Here is an 18,867-nt window from a genome sequence, read left to right as displayed (position 1 = left end):
AAACAAGGACGGTCGAATAGATGATGTTTAAGGTTTCTTTCATCTCTAAAACCCCTTTATCCTATGAATATTATCTACTGGGGTTGTATTTGTTAGTATTGTCTTGTGCCTTTGTATACCTATATATTTGTTCAGGGCGATGTTAGATCTTAAAGGGCTGGCGACAGTGACTGTGGTGAATTGCCTCATAAAGAATCCTATTTGGACAGTTGTTTAATAAAATGGACTGGAAATCCAAAGACCTGAGTTCTAAAGTCAGCTCTGCCACTAAATCACTGAGTTGCCTTTAGCATGTCACTTCCCTTCTGCCATACCCAAGCTTCTCTTTAGCAGAAATGAGGATAAATAGGAATGGCTGCCTGGCCCATGTCCCTGGGGTATGCTGAAGCTCAGATAAGATAATAGCTTTGAAAGCCTTTTGAAAGAGAAAATGCAATGGTTATCACGATGTATTTTGATGATGATTGTGATGAATGACTTTATATAAGGCATACTGTTCCCACAGAACATTCACCCGGAGATAAATCCAAACACCATTCCATCCTCCCCACCCTGTCTGAGCTACAGCACAGACCCCCACACTCCCAAAAGATCTCAACTCCACTTGGCCAAGATAAACAGGGACTCTTAGTGCCCCACCTGGAAATAGCAACACTTTCCAGCTCCCATCTGCAAGCCTGTTTTTAAGCTCATGGTGAAAATGCTAAGATTACATTAATTTATTCATTCATTCACTTATTTATATTTGGACCTGTGGTTTCTTTAATGTAGAGAATCTCTCTGGAGGATCTGTGTAGAGAATCTCTGCTGTGCCTGAAGCATATATGGACCTTTTTGGCAACTCACAGAGAGTCGGTTGTGACTGGGGCATTGACAGTTAAACGTCTTGCCCATGGTCACTGACAGTGTATGTCAGAGGAGGACTTGAGCTCTTAGTCTTCTCCACTCTTAGGCCTGCTTCCTACACATTTAAAGGAGGCTTAAAATCAGCAGGGCAGCTAGGTGGTGCCATGGTGCAGAGTTCTGGGCCTGGAGTCAGACTCATATTCCTGAGTTCAAATCTGATCTCAGACACTAGCTATGTGATCCTGGGCAAGTCACTTAACCCTTTTTACCTCAGTTTCTTCATCTGTAAAATGAGTTGGAGATGCAAATGGCAAACCAGCATCTTTGCCAAGAAAACCCCAAATGGGATAATGAAGAGTTGGACATGACTGAAAAATGACTTGATTATAGACAGAAGCAAATGTTGGGCCATAAATTGTCAATCAGTCAACCTTCAGTAAGTACCTCCTACATGCCCCACTTTACACTAGGCAGTGTGTGGTACAAAATGATTTATAAAATATGGTCCCTGCTATCAAGAGTTTAGTTAGACTGTAGAGGGGAAAGTGAGACTAAAACACAGGAAATAGAACAATATAGGACAGGATAGAACCAAAGTGCTAAATGTTGTGATTATATTATTGGAATTCAGAAAAGAGAGAGATCAATGAGTGGTTGGGAAAAATTTCCTGTAGGAGGTGGGAACCAAGCTAGGGCTTGAAGAATGGGCAGGATTTGAGTAAGGAAAAAGTCAATCTCAGGCATGGGAAATACCTTAAGCAAAGTCATAGAGAAAATTTAAAAACATCTAATAAGTATCTACTATGTGTAAGACACTGTTTTAGATAGTAATAACACAAAGAAGAAAAAGTTAATAATCCCTTGCTCCCAAGAACCTTAAAATCTAATGGCAGAGAGATATACAAAATATATGTAAATAGGTCCGATATAAGGTAGAACAGGATAAGGGGAAAGATGTTCTCATGTACAAGTGTTATATCTATGTTCCACTTGACAAATTGTTGGTAACTTTAAGGCTGACCCAACTCACAAAAATGATACCAAGTGAGAAGAGCCAAAAATCACCCTAGGACAGAGAGGGTGTGAGATGCCAGGGACTGGTGCAAAATAAACATTGGAGAAGAAGCAAAGGGAAGAAAATATACCGGTGGAGACTGGAGGAATCTCTCTGGTCTGCCCTTGATTTTTCTCCACTATTTCATTAATGATGAACAGATTTCAGTGATTGATCAGAAACTTAAACCACTTAGCAGATGAGCCAGTCATGCTGAGAAACAGTCAGGGGGAAGAATCAGAAGGGTTCTGCTGGTGGTTTGGCTTTTGCCACTGACAGAATTGCAGTTGGGAAAACAGTGGAATCAGGAGCTGATCCCATTTCCTTGTGTTCCCTCATGAACTCTGTAGGAGGACAGGAGTGGAAAAGCAGGTGGGGGATAGGAGGAATAGTTGCTAATGCTAGAACTGGGAACATTGACTAGTTCCTTGTGGGAGCAGCTGTCAGGAAGTAGTTGTCCAGGAACTCCACTGTCCAAAAACTCCTGGTTTGGAGTATGTGTGCCTACAGACTGGTTATGGCTACCTAGGTCTGAGAAGAGCTATAGTTATGTAGCCTGGTTGTTTTAATATACTTTTAATATACTTTATTATTCCTTTTGAGTCCACAAGGCTATGTTGAGCTAAATCAACCTTTTGTTATTGATTTCAATATGCCATGCTCTTATGATTAGGGTCCACCAAATATAAGATAAAAGGAGGAAGGTAGAATTTTCCCAGGGCTGGGGGGCAGCTCAAGTCAAGAGTTAAACCACACCTTTAACCCAACAAGATGAGCATGAACAATTACAAGAGGAAAAATAGAGGTAGCAGCTTCTGAGAACCTCAGAAAGGATGGTATTACCTGAAAGCATCACTAGGGTGTGGAGTCAATCAGTTTATTGTTATTCAGTCATTTCAGTTGTGTCTGACTCTTCATGACCCCTTTTGGGATTTTCTTGGCAAAGGTACTGGAGTGGTTTGCCATTTCCTTCTCCAGCTCATTTTTCAGATGAGGAAACTGAGGGAATGAAGGTGAAGTGACTTGCCCAGGGTGAGGCTGAATTTGAGCTCAGGATGATAAGTCTTCCCGACTCCAGGCCCAGCACTCTATCCACTGAGTCCTGAGTCAATCAATAGGTAATCACTTATTAAGCATCCATCATATGTCAGACTCTAGTAATACAATGATTCCAAAATGAAAAAGTCTTTGCTCCACAGTCTGTCCAATGAAAAACCACATGGGTGAGCATGGACCTTTCTAGTGCCTTTCTGTGTTGGTGAATAGTATCTGATCAGCAGTTTTCCCTGGTAGGTTAAACAAAAGTGCTCTAGAGAATAAGGTCTGATGAGAGAAATCGCTTTTAACTGAGACATCAGGGAAGGCTGCAGAGAGGTATCGGCAGCTGAGCTGGGCTTTGAAGGATAAGGAGAATATCAATATGTATATTCTAAATATGGGATAGCCTGTTGAGAATGCACAGAGGATGGCTGGTACAGTTAGGAGACCTAGGGATCAGCTGGCACAAAGAGCTCTTAATGGGGAATAATATGAAAAAATGGACCAGTCAGGATCAGATTTTGGAGGATAAAAACCCAGAAAAAGCAATTTGTGGTTTATCCTCCACAAAGAAGGGAGCTTCTGAAAGTCTTTAAGCAAAGCGGACAAGGCAGCAAGAACTGGATATTAAGAAGAGTATTTTAGCAGCTGTGGGAAGCATCAGCCAATCATATATTTGTTAAGTGTAACCTACTATGTGCCAGATGCTGGGGCTACAGGTATAAAGAAGGAAACAATCTCCCTTCAAGGAAAGCTTAGATTCTAGTAGGGAGGACAACAAGTATAGAAGGTCTATAAGGTGAAGGACTGGAATATAGGGAACTCCCATGGGAGGAAATTCCCTCTACTAATGCACGTTAAAACTTTCTCCATGACATACAGTCTCAGAGACTTGCCTGGAGAGCTGAGAGGTTCCGTGGCTTGCTCAGAATTGCAGAGTCAGTATGTATCATAGTCCAGACTTAAACCTAGCTCTTTTTCTTTTCTGTGAGGCAATTAAGTGACTTGCCCAGGGTCACACAGCTAAGAAGTGTCTGAGACAGAATTTGAACTCAAGTCCTCTTGCCTCCAGGACTGGTGCTCCATCTACTGTGCCACCTGGCTGCCCCAAACCTAGTTTTTTCAACAGGTCTCTATCCAGTATCTCGTGTGATCTTTTTCTCTTTATACATACAGAATAAGTATAAAGTTATTCAGTACAAGGTAGTTTGGGAGGGAGAGCACTATCAGTTGCAGGAACCAAAATTAGATGCATTCGAGAGGGAAGAGAATGGTTAGGGAGACCAGCTAGGAGATGATCACAGTGGTCCAGGGGAAAAGTCATGAAGGACTAGATACAGGAGTGGGGAACTTGCAGCCTCAGGGCCACATGTGGCCCTCTAGGTCCTCAAGTAAAGCTTTTTGACTGAATCCAAACTGCACAGGACAAATCCACTTAATAAAAAGATTTGTTCTGAAAAACTTGGATTCAGTCAAAAGGCTCCACCCAAGGACCTAGAAGGCTACATGTGGCCTCAAGGCTGCAGGTTTGCTACCCTTGGACTAGGAGACTGGCATTTTTCATGGAAATCAAAGACGCTCATTTGGGAAACAATGAGAAGATAGGATTGGGAGGACTTGGACACTGATTGGACTGAGTAACTGAAGAAGAAGCAAGAGTTAAAGAGCTAGAGGTTTGGAGCCTGAAGAATGGTAGGATAATAAGGAAAAATGGGCAAGTGGGAAGGGGAGCAGGATTAGGGAGTGAGACGATGGATATCCAGGTGGAGATGCTCCAGCGGTTTAGGGATGTGTATAACTGAAGCACGGGGAGAATGCCCAGGCTGCTCATCACCACAATGACCAGGGTTTGTTCTGGGCACAGCAGGAAGAACAGTCTGACCTGAGGAAACAGGTTACGGAGGGGTATCCCCTTCTTCTGAACCCCGCTCTGACTTTCTGTCACATAATAGTAGATATAATTTTATTATGTGAACATTCTTTAGTCATTTTCTTATGTGAGGATGAAATGGGAAGATATTTGTAAAGTGCTTCTCAAAACTTAAATTCTATCTACATTCAGTCATGACTTCCTCTTCATGGTCTTATTTGGGGATTTTCTTGGCAAAGAGACTGGAGTCATTTGCCATTTCCTTCTCTAGTTCATTTTACAGATGAGGAAACTGAGGCAAACAAGGTTAACTGATTTGCCCAGTCACACAGCTAGGAAATGTCTGAAGCTGGATTTGAACTTGGAAGATGAGCTTTCATAACTCCAGACCCCTCACTATAGCCACTGCATCACCAAGCTGTCCTAAAACTCTATGTATATCCTCGCTATTATTATCTAAATTTCTTAAGCACCTTGAAGGGAAAAACAGGATTTCTACCCACCACCTTCCTTTGTTTAATAATCAAAGCTCACATTTCTGCACAACTCACAACTGCTCTGCAAGGCAGAGTGCAAGTGTTATTATTCCCCATTTATAGTTTCAGAAACTGAGACCCAAAGAAGTTACATGATTTGCCTAAGGTCACCCAGTCAGATTCTGTCCCAGGTCCTACATCTCCAAGAGCAGTGACCATTTTATGTCACCATAACCCCTTTCTTTGCATTCCTCTGATGTATCTACAACAAGTTTTCTGCACATGAGGCTAGCTCAGGAAATGCTGCTAACTCCAGAAATAACTTTTAAAAAATTACTGCCACCACTACATAATAAGAAGACCTTAAATATGGATGCACTTTATAGACTTTCAAAGTGTTCTCACACCAGTTATTTCATATGATCCTGACAACACCCTTAAGAAGTAGGAGGGACAAGGGGTTATTATCCCCATTTTACAGATGATCAAATTGAAGGCCAAAGACATAAACTTAGTCATTTTTTACCTTTTTGCGTGTGTGTCATAGACCCCTTTGGCAATCTGATGAAGCATTATGTTTTTAAATAATTGAAAGAAATACTAAATTTCAGTGAGAGGCTTGTGAAAAAAAGATATAATTTCTTCTCATCCAAGCTCACAGACCCTTGACATCTATCCTTGGGCCCCTATTCTAGCCTAACTTGTAACAGAGCAGGAATCTTGGGGTTCTTTCCAGTGTCAGTTCAGATGCCCCACTCTGGTCCTTGTCCTCTCCAGCTCCTGAAGCTTTGCTCACCCCCTCCCACTTCTTGTTGAGTTACCTCCTATGTGTTTTACATATTTGCGTCTGCGTTCTCCCCCAGTGGACCATACTTCTCCAGAGCAAAATGTCTTTCTTTTTTGTCTTTATGTCCTCAGTTCCTAACAATGACTGGCGCATTTGAAACCTGTTCATTTATATAGTACCTTAAAAATTATGACGCATATTCCTTTTTGTTTTGAAGGCAATTGGGGTTAAGTGACTTGCCCAAGATCACATGGCTAATAAGCATCTGAGGCCAGATTTGAACTCAGGTCCTCCTGACTCAAAGGTCCTTGATCCTTGGTCCTTGGAGACACTTAGGTGCCCTCCTTCCTTACAACACTCTGAGAAAGGGAAGTGTAAGTGCTATTATTCTCATTTTACACTTGAGAAAACTGACAGTACAAATCACATGACTACAGGTCTACCATTGTTTCCAATTCATTCACAACAAGAAGTCATCTTGCCTCTACTCCAGCCCTAGAGATGGAGAATTCACAGCCTCCTGAGGTATTTCTTTCCCTTCCCTTCCCTTCCCTTCCCTTCCCTTCCCTTCCCTTCCCTTCCCTTCCCTTCCCTTCCCCTTTGGGACCACTCTCATTCAATCAACCAGTGTGTGTGTTGGGAAGGGGGCTGTCCTTTGTTCTCCAAAAGGACCAAAATGACATCATTATGTTAGAGTCAAGTTACAGTGTGTTCAACTGTGGTGATCCTACCAATACAAACTCAGTTTGCTCTACCACAGGTTGGGTGCAAATAATCCATACGAAAATTTGAGGAGGAGTCTCTAAACTTGTTCATCTCATGTTTCTTGTGAGCTACTACAATTCTGAGTAAAATCATCTTTGCAGAAATTGTGTGTGTGTGTATGTGTGTATTTTAATCTCAGGGTGGGATCTCTACCTGCCATAGTAAACAGGCCAGGGTTGGGTAAGCAGACAATTTTTAGGGTACCTTTTCTAGCCCCTTCCTCACACTAGGAAGTGAGCAGTGAGGTCCTTAAAAGGGGAGCTGCCAAATCTCACTGCTGTTTCCAGTGAAAAGAAGGATGACCCTACTACCTAGGCTGCCTGTGTGCAGGGTTGTGACTATAGAACCCAGTGTATCCACATCTGCTGCTTTGTCACTTTGAGATAGGTAAAAACGGTAAAATGGTATAGGTAATGTCTTTTCATTCATGCATAAATTGGATTTAAGTGAGGCAGAGCTGCACAAAGTCATTGGTCTTACTCTGTCTTCCAGAGTTGTCTCAGTCCAGTGACAAGACAGAGTTAAGATGATGGTGATGACCCAGGATGCAGTGGATGATCCTCGATGCCTGACCAAACTCAAACCTCTCCACAGTACCTATTCCACCAGAGAAAGTCTTCACATTCTTGGTGTAGACATTGCGTTAACTCACGGAAGGGTCTGAGACCCCTCAGTTACCCTCAGCCTGGTAGCCTGTCTGCAGAAATGGTTTACTGAGATGTGGCCCCTGCGCTGGCTATTATAGCTTCTTAGAGTCACAGGTGAGAGTTTGGTGGATCACGTAGACACCAAAGGTGTATGACTAGCCTTGAAAAGGGCTCAATATTGAATACACCAGAGTTTCTAGTCTTCCCTGAATACACCCTACAATTAACTGATAAGAATTAATTACGCTAGGTTCCAGGCACTATGCCAGATGCTGGAAAAAAAAAGACAACAATGAAATGGTCCCTGCCCTTAGAGTTTATATTCCAAAGGGTAAGATTCTCTCTCTCTCTCTCTCTCTCTCTCTCTCTCTCTCTCTATCTATCTATCTATCTATCTATCTATCTATCTACTGGGAAAGAGCTTCTACAAAAGGTAGAATGTGAGATGAGACTTGAAGGAAACCAAGAATTCCCAGAACGGAAGGTGAGGAGCAAGAGTATTCCAGGCATGGGGGAGAGAAAGTGAGCAGACCTGAAGATGGAACATAGTATTTGAATGGCACATAGGCTGGACTGTGGGGTCCATGGAGGAGAGTACTGCAAAGAAGACTAGAAAGGTAGGAAGGGGTTGGGTTATGAAAATCTTTGAATGCCAATCAGAGGAATTTCCATTTTCTCCTGCAGGTAATAGGGGGCCACTGGAGTTTATTGGGTAGGGAAGCAATATGCTCAGATTTGCGCTTTAGGAAAGCCATGTTGGGAGCTATGGGAAGGAGTGATTGGAGTGAAGTGAGGCATGAAGCAAGGAGAACTATAAGGAGACTGTTGTAATATTCTAGGCAGGAGGTAAGGAAGGCCTAGATTAGGGTGGTGGTTGTGTGAGTGGAGAGAAGGAGATATATACAAGAGATATGGAGATAGAATAAGGTTTGGTAAGTGACAGGATATGTGGATGAGTCAGAGGGAGGAATTGAGGATAATGCCTACGTTGTAATCCTGGCACCTAAAAGGATAGTAATGCCCTTGACAGTAATGGTGACTTTTGGAAGAGGGGTGGGTTTTTTTTAATATATAATTTATTTGTTTTTCAGTTCTCAACATTCACTTCCACAAGAATTTGAATTAAAAATTTTCTCCCCATCTCTCCCCACCCCTACCCTAGGACAGCATGTACCCCATCCACCCCTTCCTTCAGTCTGTCCTCCCTTTTATTATCCCCCCTTCTTCCATCTCCTTCTCCTCTATTTTCCTGTAGGGCAAAATAGATTTCTATACCCCACTGCCTCTACATCTTATTTTTCAGTTGCATGCTAAAATAATTTTTAACATTCATTATTAAAGCTTTCAGTTCCATATCCTCTCCCTTCCTCCCTCCCCACCCACCCTCATTGAGAAAACAAACAATTCAATATAGGTCATCCATGTGAAACCATGCAAAACACTTCCATAGCAGTTATGTTGCAAAAGACTAACCACATTTCCCTCTGTCCTATCACGCCCTCCATTTATTCAGTTCTCTCCCTTGATCTGTCTTCCCACAATAATGTTTGCTTCTGACTATCCCTTTCTCCAATTTGCTGTCCCTTCTGTTATCTTCCCTCTCCTATCTCCTTCCCCCTTGCCTTCCTGTAGGGTAAAATAGATTTCCATATCCAACTGAGTGTGTATTATTCCTTCCTTAAGCCAAATCCCATGAGAATAAGGTTCACTTATTTCCTTTCATCTTCCTCCTCTTCCTCTCCATTGTAAAAGTTCTTTCTTGCCTCTTTTATGTGAGATGATTTTCTATGTTGTACCTCTCCCTTTCTCTTACTCCTAGTATATTCCACTCAATGGTAAATTTTATTTTTTAGGTATTGTCCCTTCATATTCAGCTCACTCTGAGCCCTCTGTCTATGTGTGTGCGTGTGTGTGCATGTATACACACACATGTACATATACATACCTACACATATATAATACACACCTACATATGCATATACATATATACATACACACACAAATATATTCCCTCTAATGACCCTAATACTGAAAAAGGTCTCATAAGTTACAAATAACATCTTTCTATGTAGGAATGTAAACAGTTCAACTTTAATGAGTTCCTTGAGGCTTCTTTTTCCTGTTTACCTTTTCATGTTTCTCTTGACTCTGGTATTTGAAAGTCAAGTTTTCTATTCAGCTCTGATCTTTTCAACAAGAATGCTTGGAAGCCCTCTATTTCATTGAAATTCCATTTCCCCTCTGAAGCATTATACTCAGTTTTGCTGGGTAAGTGATTCTTGATTTTAGTCCTAGTTCCTTTGACTTTTGGAATATCATATTCCAAGCCCTTCAATCCTGTAGTGTAGAAGCTGCTAAATCCTGTGCTATCCTGATTGTATTTCCACAGTACTTGAATTGTTTCTTTTTGGCTGCTTGTAATATTTTCTCCTTGACCTGGGAACTCTGGAATTTGGCTACAATATTCCTAGGAGTTTCTCTTTTGGGATCTCTTTCAGGAGGAAAAATTCTTTCCATTTTTGTTTTACCCTCTGGTTCTAGAATATCGGGGCAATTTTCCTTGACAATTTCTTCGAAGATGATGTCTAGGCTCTTTTTTTGATCACAGTTTTCAGGTAGAACAATAATTTTAAAATTATCTCTCCTGGATCTATTTTCCAAATCAGTTGTTTTTCCAGTGAGATATTTCACATTGTCTTCTATTTTTCCATTCTTTTGGTTTTGTTTCTCATAAAGTGAGGGGTGGGTTTTAGGGAAAACGTCATGAGTTCTCTTTCAGATATACTGAGTCTGAGATGTCTATGAGGCATTCAGTTCAAAATGACTACTAGGCAGTCCATGATATGGGACTGGAGCTCAGAAGAGAGGCTAGGGACAGATAGTCATTTACATACAGATGATATTTGAACCCAGGGGAATTAATGATCTCACCAAGTTAGAGTGTAGAGAGAAAACAGAAGAGAGCCCAGGACATCCATAGCATGACACCCTTTGTTGGAGGATAATGAAGAGAATGTCACAGAAATCCAAAGAGGAAAAGGTATACATGGAGAAAAGGTGGTCAATGCTGTCAGATGCTGCAGAAAGGTGAGGAAGGATGGAGGCTGAGAAAATGATTAAGAGATCCTGGTACTTTGGAGAATTCAGTGTCAGTTGAAGTGATGACATCAGAAAAAAGATTGAATAGGGTTTAAATGAGAGTATGAGAAGAGGAAGGAGATAGGTATGGCCTAAGAAAACATTTTCAAAGGGTTTAACTGAGAAAGGGAGGAGAAATTTAGTGTGATAGCAGAGATGGTTGGATCTAGAAAATTGGTGGGGGCTTTTTTAAGGTTGTAAACACTCGTATAAGTCGTAGGTAAGGAACTAACAGATATGGAATGATTAAAGATCAGAGAGATAAAGAGAATGATGATGGAAACAATCTGTTGAGAAAACAGGAAAGGATGAAATCAAAGGTACATGTGGAATTGGTCTTGTCAAGAAGGGTCACTTCTTCATCAGAGACCAGAGTAAAAGAAGAGATGGTGAGCAATACTGTCATAAGGATGGAATATGAGGAGAGAGAGAGAGAAGAGAAGGAGCTTGTGGCTAATGGCTTCAGTTTTCTCAGTAAAATATGAGGCAAGGTAGTCAGCTCAGAGGTACTATGGGAGTCTGAGTAGAGAAGATAAGGTTTAGAACAAAGAGATTATGGTGAATGGAAAAGAGAATCAACAAGAGAAGAACATGATCACCTTTCTACAGTGAGAGCCCACCTGAGATGACATAGAATGAATTTATAGTAAACTTGACTTTCTCTAGAATTTATAATCGGTATAATTTCCTCTATAACTGTTCAGCAGCATGTGAATAGGTGCTGAGAGGGCAGATAATTTGTGTTTGGCAAAGCCTGAAAGAAGACAGGATTAGAGAACAGAGGATTCAAGGCCAGAGTAAAATGGAACTAATTTTTTAAAGAGTGGTGTATCCTGAGCAGGAGTAAAAAAAAAACCCAAAAAACAGTACTGAGGAGTGGAGAGTTGGTAAGGTATAGTAAGGATGAAGAACTGGTTTAGAAGTAGTAAAGTACAAGAAGTAGTGGGATAATAGAGTATTATGATCAGATACAGAAATTTAGAATTCTTAAAGAATTTAGGATTGGGAGATGGATGATTATCTGATAGACTACCAGCTCCCTGTGGTCAGGAACTGGTTCTTTTTTTGTCTTTATTTTCAGGTCCTAACACAGTGCCCAGCACATGATCAGTCATAGAAGCAAAGAATCAGGGCTGAAAAGGTCCTCAGAGGCCATGTGGTCCAACCCCCTCATTTCACAGAAGAAGACAGTGAGACTCATGGATGGGTTGACTAGTGCAGCCTCTCTGCCCTAGCATGGTGAGGAATGGGGGAGGGGTGCAGCATGAGCTCAGGGTAGGTGACAGGTTTTTTTTAACCCTTTTTTCAGTTCCAAAAGAACTTGGAAATTTGGACATTATGCCTTCTTCTGAGTTCCAGGTGTCCTAGATGATGGAGAAACCCAAAGTTGCTTTGTCTTGGAGAGATTTGTTGTGGGATCAGAAAAAATGTCTGCTCTTCCATCTTGTTGATCATATGACCTAGAAGTCTCTTCCAAGTCCTAGATTTTGGCCACAACTTCTAAATGAAAAAAATATTGAAGTTTCAAATCTAGCCATGAATGATAAGTGACTTGGTCAAGGTTATAAAGGTAGTAAGTTTCAGAGGTGGGATTTGAACCCAGGTCCTATGACTCCAGAATTTTTTTCCCTTCACCATATTTCCCTTCTTAATAAATGCTTGTCGAGTTCAATTGAGTTTCTAAAGGTCCTAAAAACCCATGATTTTCTAGGCCAAATATCCACAATTTATAAGATCCCTCATCATTGAATGGCATGGTTTCCAGGTATTGGGGGGGAACAAATATTTCAATTTGGTTGAAGCATGGAGTAGGTGGCAGAGACATTGACAAATGAGAATACATCTGTTGAAGGATGGCTATGTTGATGAAAGGTCCATAAGCCATACTCTATGAAGCTAAAGGGAAAAAGTACAGAAAGGACCTGAGGGAGGACATGATAACTATCTTCAATTAATTGAAGTGCTGTCATATAGAGGAAGGCTTACACTCATTCCATTTGGCTTCTAAAGGAAGAATTAGGAGCAGTGAATGGAAGCAGCTGAAAGGCTAATTTCAGTTCTGTGTGAAGGCAAAATTCCTAAGTGGTACAAAGTATGCTAAGGTGACTTGGGAAGGTAGTGAGCTCCTCATCCTTGGTGTTTTTGAACAGAGACTGGATAATTATTTGCCAAGGATGTGGTAGAAGAGATTCCTATTTAGGTGCTGAACCATTTGACATTTACTTCTCTGTTCATATTTTTGAATAGTTGGTGGTGCCGCACCCAGGCAGGGTATGTATGGCAAGTGCCAGGAATACAAACAATAAGGGAGAATGTTGTTGAGTCATTCAGTCATGTCCAACTCTATGTGATGCCATGGACTTTGTCCATTGGGTTTTCTTGGCAAAGATATTAGAGTGGTTTGCCATTTCCTTCTCTTGTGTGTCCCCATTTTTCAGATAAGAAACTGAGGCAAACAGGGTTAAGTAACTTGACCAGAGTCAAGCAGCTATGAAGTGTCTGAAGCTGAATTTGAACTCAGATCTTTCTGACTCCAGCTCCATTCCTGCACTACTATTCACTCTACTACTTAGTTGCCCACAGGAGAATGAGGTGAAAATAAATCAGAAATAACTCAGTATTTGTTCATGAATATGCTACAGATTCCATATTCACAGGTCTTTGCTTATTTTTCAGCAGTTTTTGACTGAAGAATGACTCCTTCTGCTTTGGTAGTGGACCTACTCATTGAACTGTTTTCACCTCTACAAATGGATTCAGTTATAATCACTCCCCAAAGTCCCCAAACCAACAAAAGCACTTGGAGGGGCCTAAAAAGTATACAAGGAAGGGGCAACCAACCATTTGCCTCTGAAGGGAGAAAGCAGAAGACACAATAATAATGGCCTAAAATTTGGACACAATGCCTCATGGTCAGGCCTCCATAAAATAATAACCATTCACTTTTATGCAATTCTTTCAGGCTTATAAAGCATTTTCTTCACATCATTCACGTGAGATAGAGTGTAAGGTTAGGTGACTTTGGCAAGGTCACACAACTAGGAAGACTGACTTCATGGAGTCCAGGAAAGACCACTAGTTCTGGAGCTGGAGAGTCTGGATTTACAGCCCAGCTCAGCCACTCACTATGTGACAACTTTAGGCAAGTCTCTTACCACCTTTGGGCCTCAGTTTCCTCATCTGTAAAATGAAGGGATGGTACTTGATGACCTGTAAGGTCCCTTTCAGTTCTGAATCTAAGATCTTCCATTACCCAGTGAAGCTGAGAATCAAGGCTAGGTCCAGGGCTCTTTCGATGTTCTATCTTCCCTCTCATTGGGAGGCTCCTAACTTCTCCTTTCCTTCTCATCCCTTTCAGCTGACCAGTGCCCTCTCTGCTCTTTCTCTCTCTCTCTCTCTTCCTGTGCTCCCAGTGCCCTCCTTCTCCTTCACCACTATTTCCTAGGCTCCTTCTGTGATGGCCATGGGGCCGGGTTAGAAACAAGGCTGGTGATCACGTGTGGAGGGGAGTGAGGTTCTTATTCCAGGGACCCTTGAGTTCAGGGTCCCGGGCTGAAGGGAGATGGCGCTGGAGGTAGTGGCACTTGTTTGATGTACCCAGCACTCTCAGACTCTTATTACTTCAACTAGTCTGGTTTTTGCCTTCCCCTTAAGTGCTCAATGAATATTTCTTGATTGAAATCAAACTAGAAAAAAATGACCACAAAATTCAGTAATGGTTCAATAAGATACCTTTTAACTCAGTCCTATTTTTTACACGCACAAAAATCAGTCTTTGAAATGCTTTATCCAAATTAGGACATATTCTATCACCTTTCCTGTTATGTTGACTTAAGGTCAATGTCTAATCAATCAATTAATCAATCACTTCTTCAATAGGTATTTCTTAAATGTCTGCTATGTGCTAAGTGTTCAAGGCACTGCAGATTCAAATCCAATGAATAAAGCAGGGAGACACTTAGGACACTTCTGATTCTCTCCCTACATTTCTAATTGTTTCTTCTCCATTTGCTTTGCCGCTTCATCATCTTTATACTCTCTGTCAAAGGCTTCACCATTCTTCCAGTCTTCCAGATTTTTGACTTTGGTGTTATCCTCAACTCCTCGTTCTCTTTCATCCCCCAGATTGAACTGGCTGCCAAATCTTACCATTTCTGCCTCTACAAGATCTTGTTCATCTGACCTCATCTCTTGACCCACAGAGCTGCCTCCTTAGTTCCAGCTCTCCTCTGTTTTTGTCTGTAGTATTGCAATGGCCTCTTACTTGGTGTCTCTGTCTCAAGTCTTCTATAATTCTTCCTTTATACTAGTGTCAAAATAATTTTCCTTAATTACAAATCTGATTGTGTAATTCCCTGACTCAATAAACTCCAGTAGCAAGCAGCCTTTTGCCTCTAGAATGAAATATAAGCCTTTCTGTTTAGCTTTTAAGGGTTTTCACAACTTTGCCCCAGCCTTTCTCCACTCTTCATACATTACTCCCTCTTCCAAACTCTGAGCCAGCGTGATTGACCTTTTCTCAGTTTCTTCCATAATACTCTGAGCACTCTATCTCTGGGTCTTTGTTCTAGCTTTCACACACACCTAGAATATGCTCTAACATCTACCTCACAGGATTCCTCCCTTCTTTCTAGATTCAGGAAGATAAGCACCTCAGGTGTGAGGTTGCTCATTCACCTTTGGTACCCTCCTGTCACCCAACTCTTACCTGTGCCTCTAAGAATCTGTAGCACTCCCAGCAGCCACACCTGGTAAAACTGTCTTGGCAGACAGTCTAAACCAGGTTTAGGGTAACCAACGGGCCTCAGAATTGTTGGTGAGTTAGGGAGATGTCTACCCCAAGCATGTGAACTCTTCTCTTGGTAGAATGGGCTGTGAGTACTTAGAGCTTGGTCAGACATTGAAGATGCCAAGGTCATCTACTGTATCCCAGGCCATTGCCAGTCCCCTTGACTTTTGCCTTGCTGGACTTCAGTGAGTCTGTAAGAGAGAGGAAGGCTGCCTACTTTGTGCAGCTCTGCCTCACTTAAATCCAATTCATATGCACGTCAATATGTCACCTGTGATGTCACTGGTCCTCTCCAAAAATGGATAAACAACAAGCACCATTTTCTGTATGAAGTTTTTCCTACTCTCTTCCAACTGCTAGTGTATTTTTATTTTAACTACAATGTACTTATTCCTTTTATGTTTATTCTGAATATACTTATATATTTCATCCCTCCCCTACCTCAATTAGGATGCAAATTCCTTGAGACTAGAGATTATGCCAATTGCATGTATATCCTCAGTACCTAACATAGTGTACATAATAGGTACTTAATAGCACATTAGTAGCACATAGTAGGTACTTAATAAATATTTGTTGCTTGATAAAAAGAACAAATACAAGGTAATTTGGGAGGGAGGGTATAGCACCGGATGAGGATATTGAGAGGAAAGGCTTCATGTAGAGGATGGAACTTAGAGATGTGGAATCTTAGAAGGAATTCTGGGTTCTAGTCCCAACTCCTCCAGTGACCTGCTTTGTGACCCTGGTCAAGCACTTCACCTAAGTAACAAATCCTGATTATCGGTCTGCCTAGGCTATTTAATTCTGGTGTCTTGCGATTTTGGTGACAGGAGGAGCAATGGAGAAGGTTCATAGTGGGGAATTCTGGACCACTGGCATCTGGAGAATTAGGAAGAAGGTGGACAAAAAAAGAAGTGAGAGTCTGAAGTCACTTGGGCAAGGCAGGTTGGGTATAGACATAGGGTGAAAGGGATAAAGTGGACTAGTTAGGGGGAAGGTGGAGTGGGAGGTACCTAATAGCTAGCATTTATAAAGCACTTTAGTGTGTTCGAAGTACTTGTGCATATCATGTCATTTGATCCTCACAATGACTTGGTGAGTTAAGTGCTAATATAATCCCTTGATTTACAGATAATGACCCTGAAATTTAGAAAGGTCACGTAATTTGCTCAGAGTCAAATAGCTATCAAGTATCCAAGAAAGGATTTGAACTCCAGGCTTTCCTGACTCCAGATCCAGTCCTCTCTTCAATACCACTTATCTGCCTAATGTCGGAATAAGGAAAACAGGACCTGAGGAAATGGTGGGGATGATTAGGAGAGAAGAAGGGGACACAATACTTTGTGGCATTTATATTAATAGTGTGACTGAGATTTGGCATATACTCAGATCACCTAAGATGAAGGTACCCTCGAGGTTGATGGTAGGAACTTGCTTCTGGGAGAAGTCATTCTTTATTCTCCGACTATAAGGGTCCGATATACTTCAGTCCATTTGCTGCATAGCTGGAATGTGGTGAATCTTTAAAACTAACAGACTGCATGCTGTCCAGTGGTATGGGTCTTGTTCACCCATAGCATGGGCACTATGCATTAAGCTCAGATGGGGGAGGGAAGGTGGAGAGAATTTCCATCTTCCTCTTCTCCTTAAGCCCTGTGGCCCTGAGAAATGGGCTTGAGGTTTTGGTCCATTTCAGTTCTAGGCACAAGTGGTGGAGTCTTGGACCCAGGAGCTAGAGTCAAGGTGACTTTGGCATCATCCAGGACAGGTTTGCCAGCTAAGCAGGGAAGTCTTGGTAGGCCTGATAGGCTGCCTGTATGAAGCTAAGGGAGTTTTGGACTTGCAACTTGATGACTCTGTGCTTGCAAGAACTGAGCTAAATGATGAACCTAAACTTTCTCTCTTCCCCAGAGACATAGGAGGGATAGAGAAAGGAGGATTGTACCCCCAAGATGTTGGTAGTGGAATGTTTGAATGTATGTTCTTGTTATTCTTTTGAAGTTAATATTCCTTAGTAAAACTAATCTGTGAAATAGAACTAGGCACTGGGGATCCCTAAAAGTGGGGAAACACAAAGGCTTCAGCAATGGCAAAGACAGAGACACCCTCTCCCCCAAAACTCTTAAGGGGCTGCTGGAGAATCCTGGGGTAGGGGCTAAATGTAATGCACTGCATTGGGCCTTCAGGTAATGAGGGCCAGGGTAGTCAAAGTTGCAGTAGGAATACCAAAAAAATCAAGGCTGTAGACGGAAGCCAAGGGACAATAAAACACAGCATTATTGTGAGTGATAAATTCTTTATTGTGCCATTAGGAAAAGAAAAACCCACAACATTTTCTGTATTCTAAATTTATAGGCTGGCTCCTGGATCCAAAATTCCTTCTGATCCATGCGCTTCATCAGGCTGCCAAAGGGGTCCATGACACACCAAAAACGTAAGAACCACTGTGCTAGATTAAAGCTGTGTGTCTTTCCAGCTTTCAGACTATGGAATTCTTTGACTGTATCTTATACTGCTGTAGCAAGCATTCAGCCAATGTTTGTTGAATGGCTGAACCCTTTGATCTGTCAAAATCTGTACTAGGCCTGGGAAGACACAAACTCAGTGAAGAATTGACAGTTTCTTTTATTATCGCTCTTTCATTATCAAGACATTCTTCTGTATCTGATTGTCCGAAGGCACTATGCTCACTTTTTGCTATACAGAGAGAACTCCATAAGCTGATTTTGCCCCCAAGGACTTTATAATCTAAGATTTCCAAATTTATCCTTTATGTGACCCTCAATTTTACCTGAGTGTGAAAGGTGGGAATGATTTAAATTCCTAACAGGATCTGGTTTGATATTTCTATCCAGAGTCACCAGAGTTTATTACATGTGGTTTTGTGTGGGAAGGAGGTAACTGGGTGGGACATGGTCAGAACTATGCTTTAAGAAAATCACTTTCCCCAAAAAATCCCCAAAAGCCGAACAACAAAAAAATAAAAGGACAAATCCCTTCCCCCTCTTTTGACTCTCATTAAACACAGTAATATTGTTCATTGATAATGCTAATACTAATATTTATATCAAGAGCAATGAGAGTGAATGTTTTATTATTTTTGAAAATGTTGCTTTAACCCTTTATAGCACAGATATTTGAGAGTACAGTTCTAATTTCTGTTCATTTATTTAGTTTTAACAGTGGTCATAGAGGAAAAAGAGACCTCACAAAGATCCACAAATGCAAATGGAAGGACATCACTGGCTGTGCTTACTAAGTCATGACGCTCATTTTTCAGCTCTATCCACCAATTTTGCAAAGATCTCATTGCAAATACTAGGAAATTTCCATTTTCCCCGAAGACAATCATTTGTTCTTACAGACTAATTGATAGGTATTGAGTTTTTTCATATTCTTAACCAAAAGGTTCAAAATTCACTGAAACTCTTCATTTGGAAGATTTTTAAACAGG

Source organism: Notamacropus eugenii, chromosome 1, assembly GCF_028372415.1.
Source record: "Notamacropus eugenii isolate mMacEug1 chromosome 1, mMacEug1.pri_v2, whole genome shotgun sequence".
NCBI classification, from domain to species: domain Eukaryota; kingdom Metazoa; phylum Chordata; class Mammalia; order Diprotodontia; family Macropodidae; genus Notamacropus; species Notamacropus eugenii.
Note: the sequence above shows the minus strand (reverse complement) of the source record.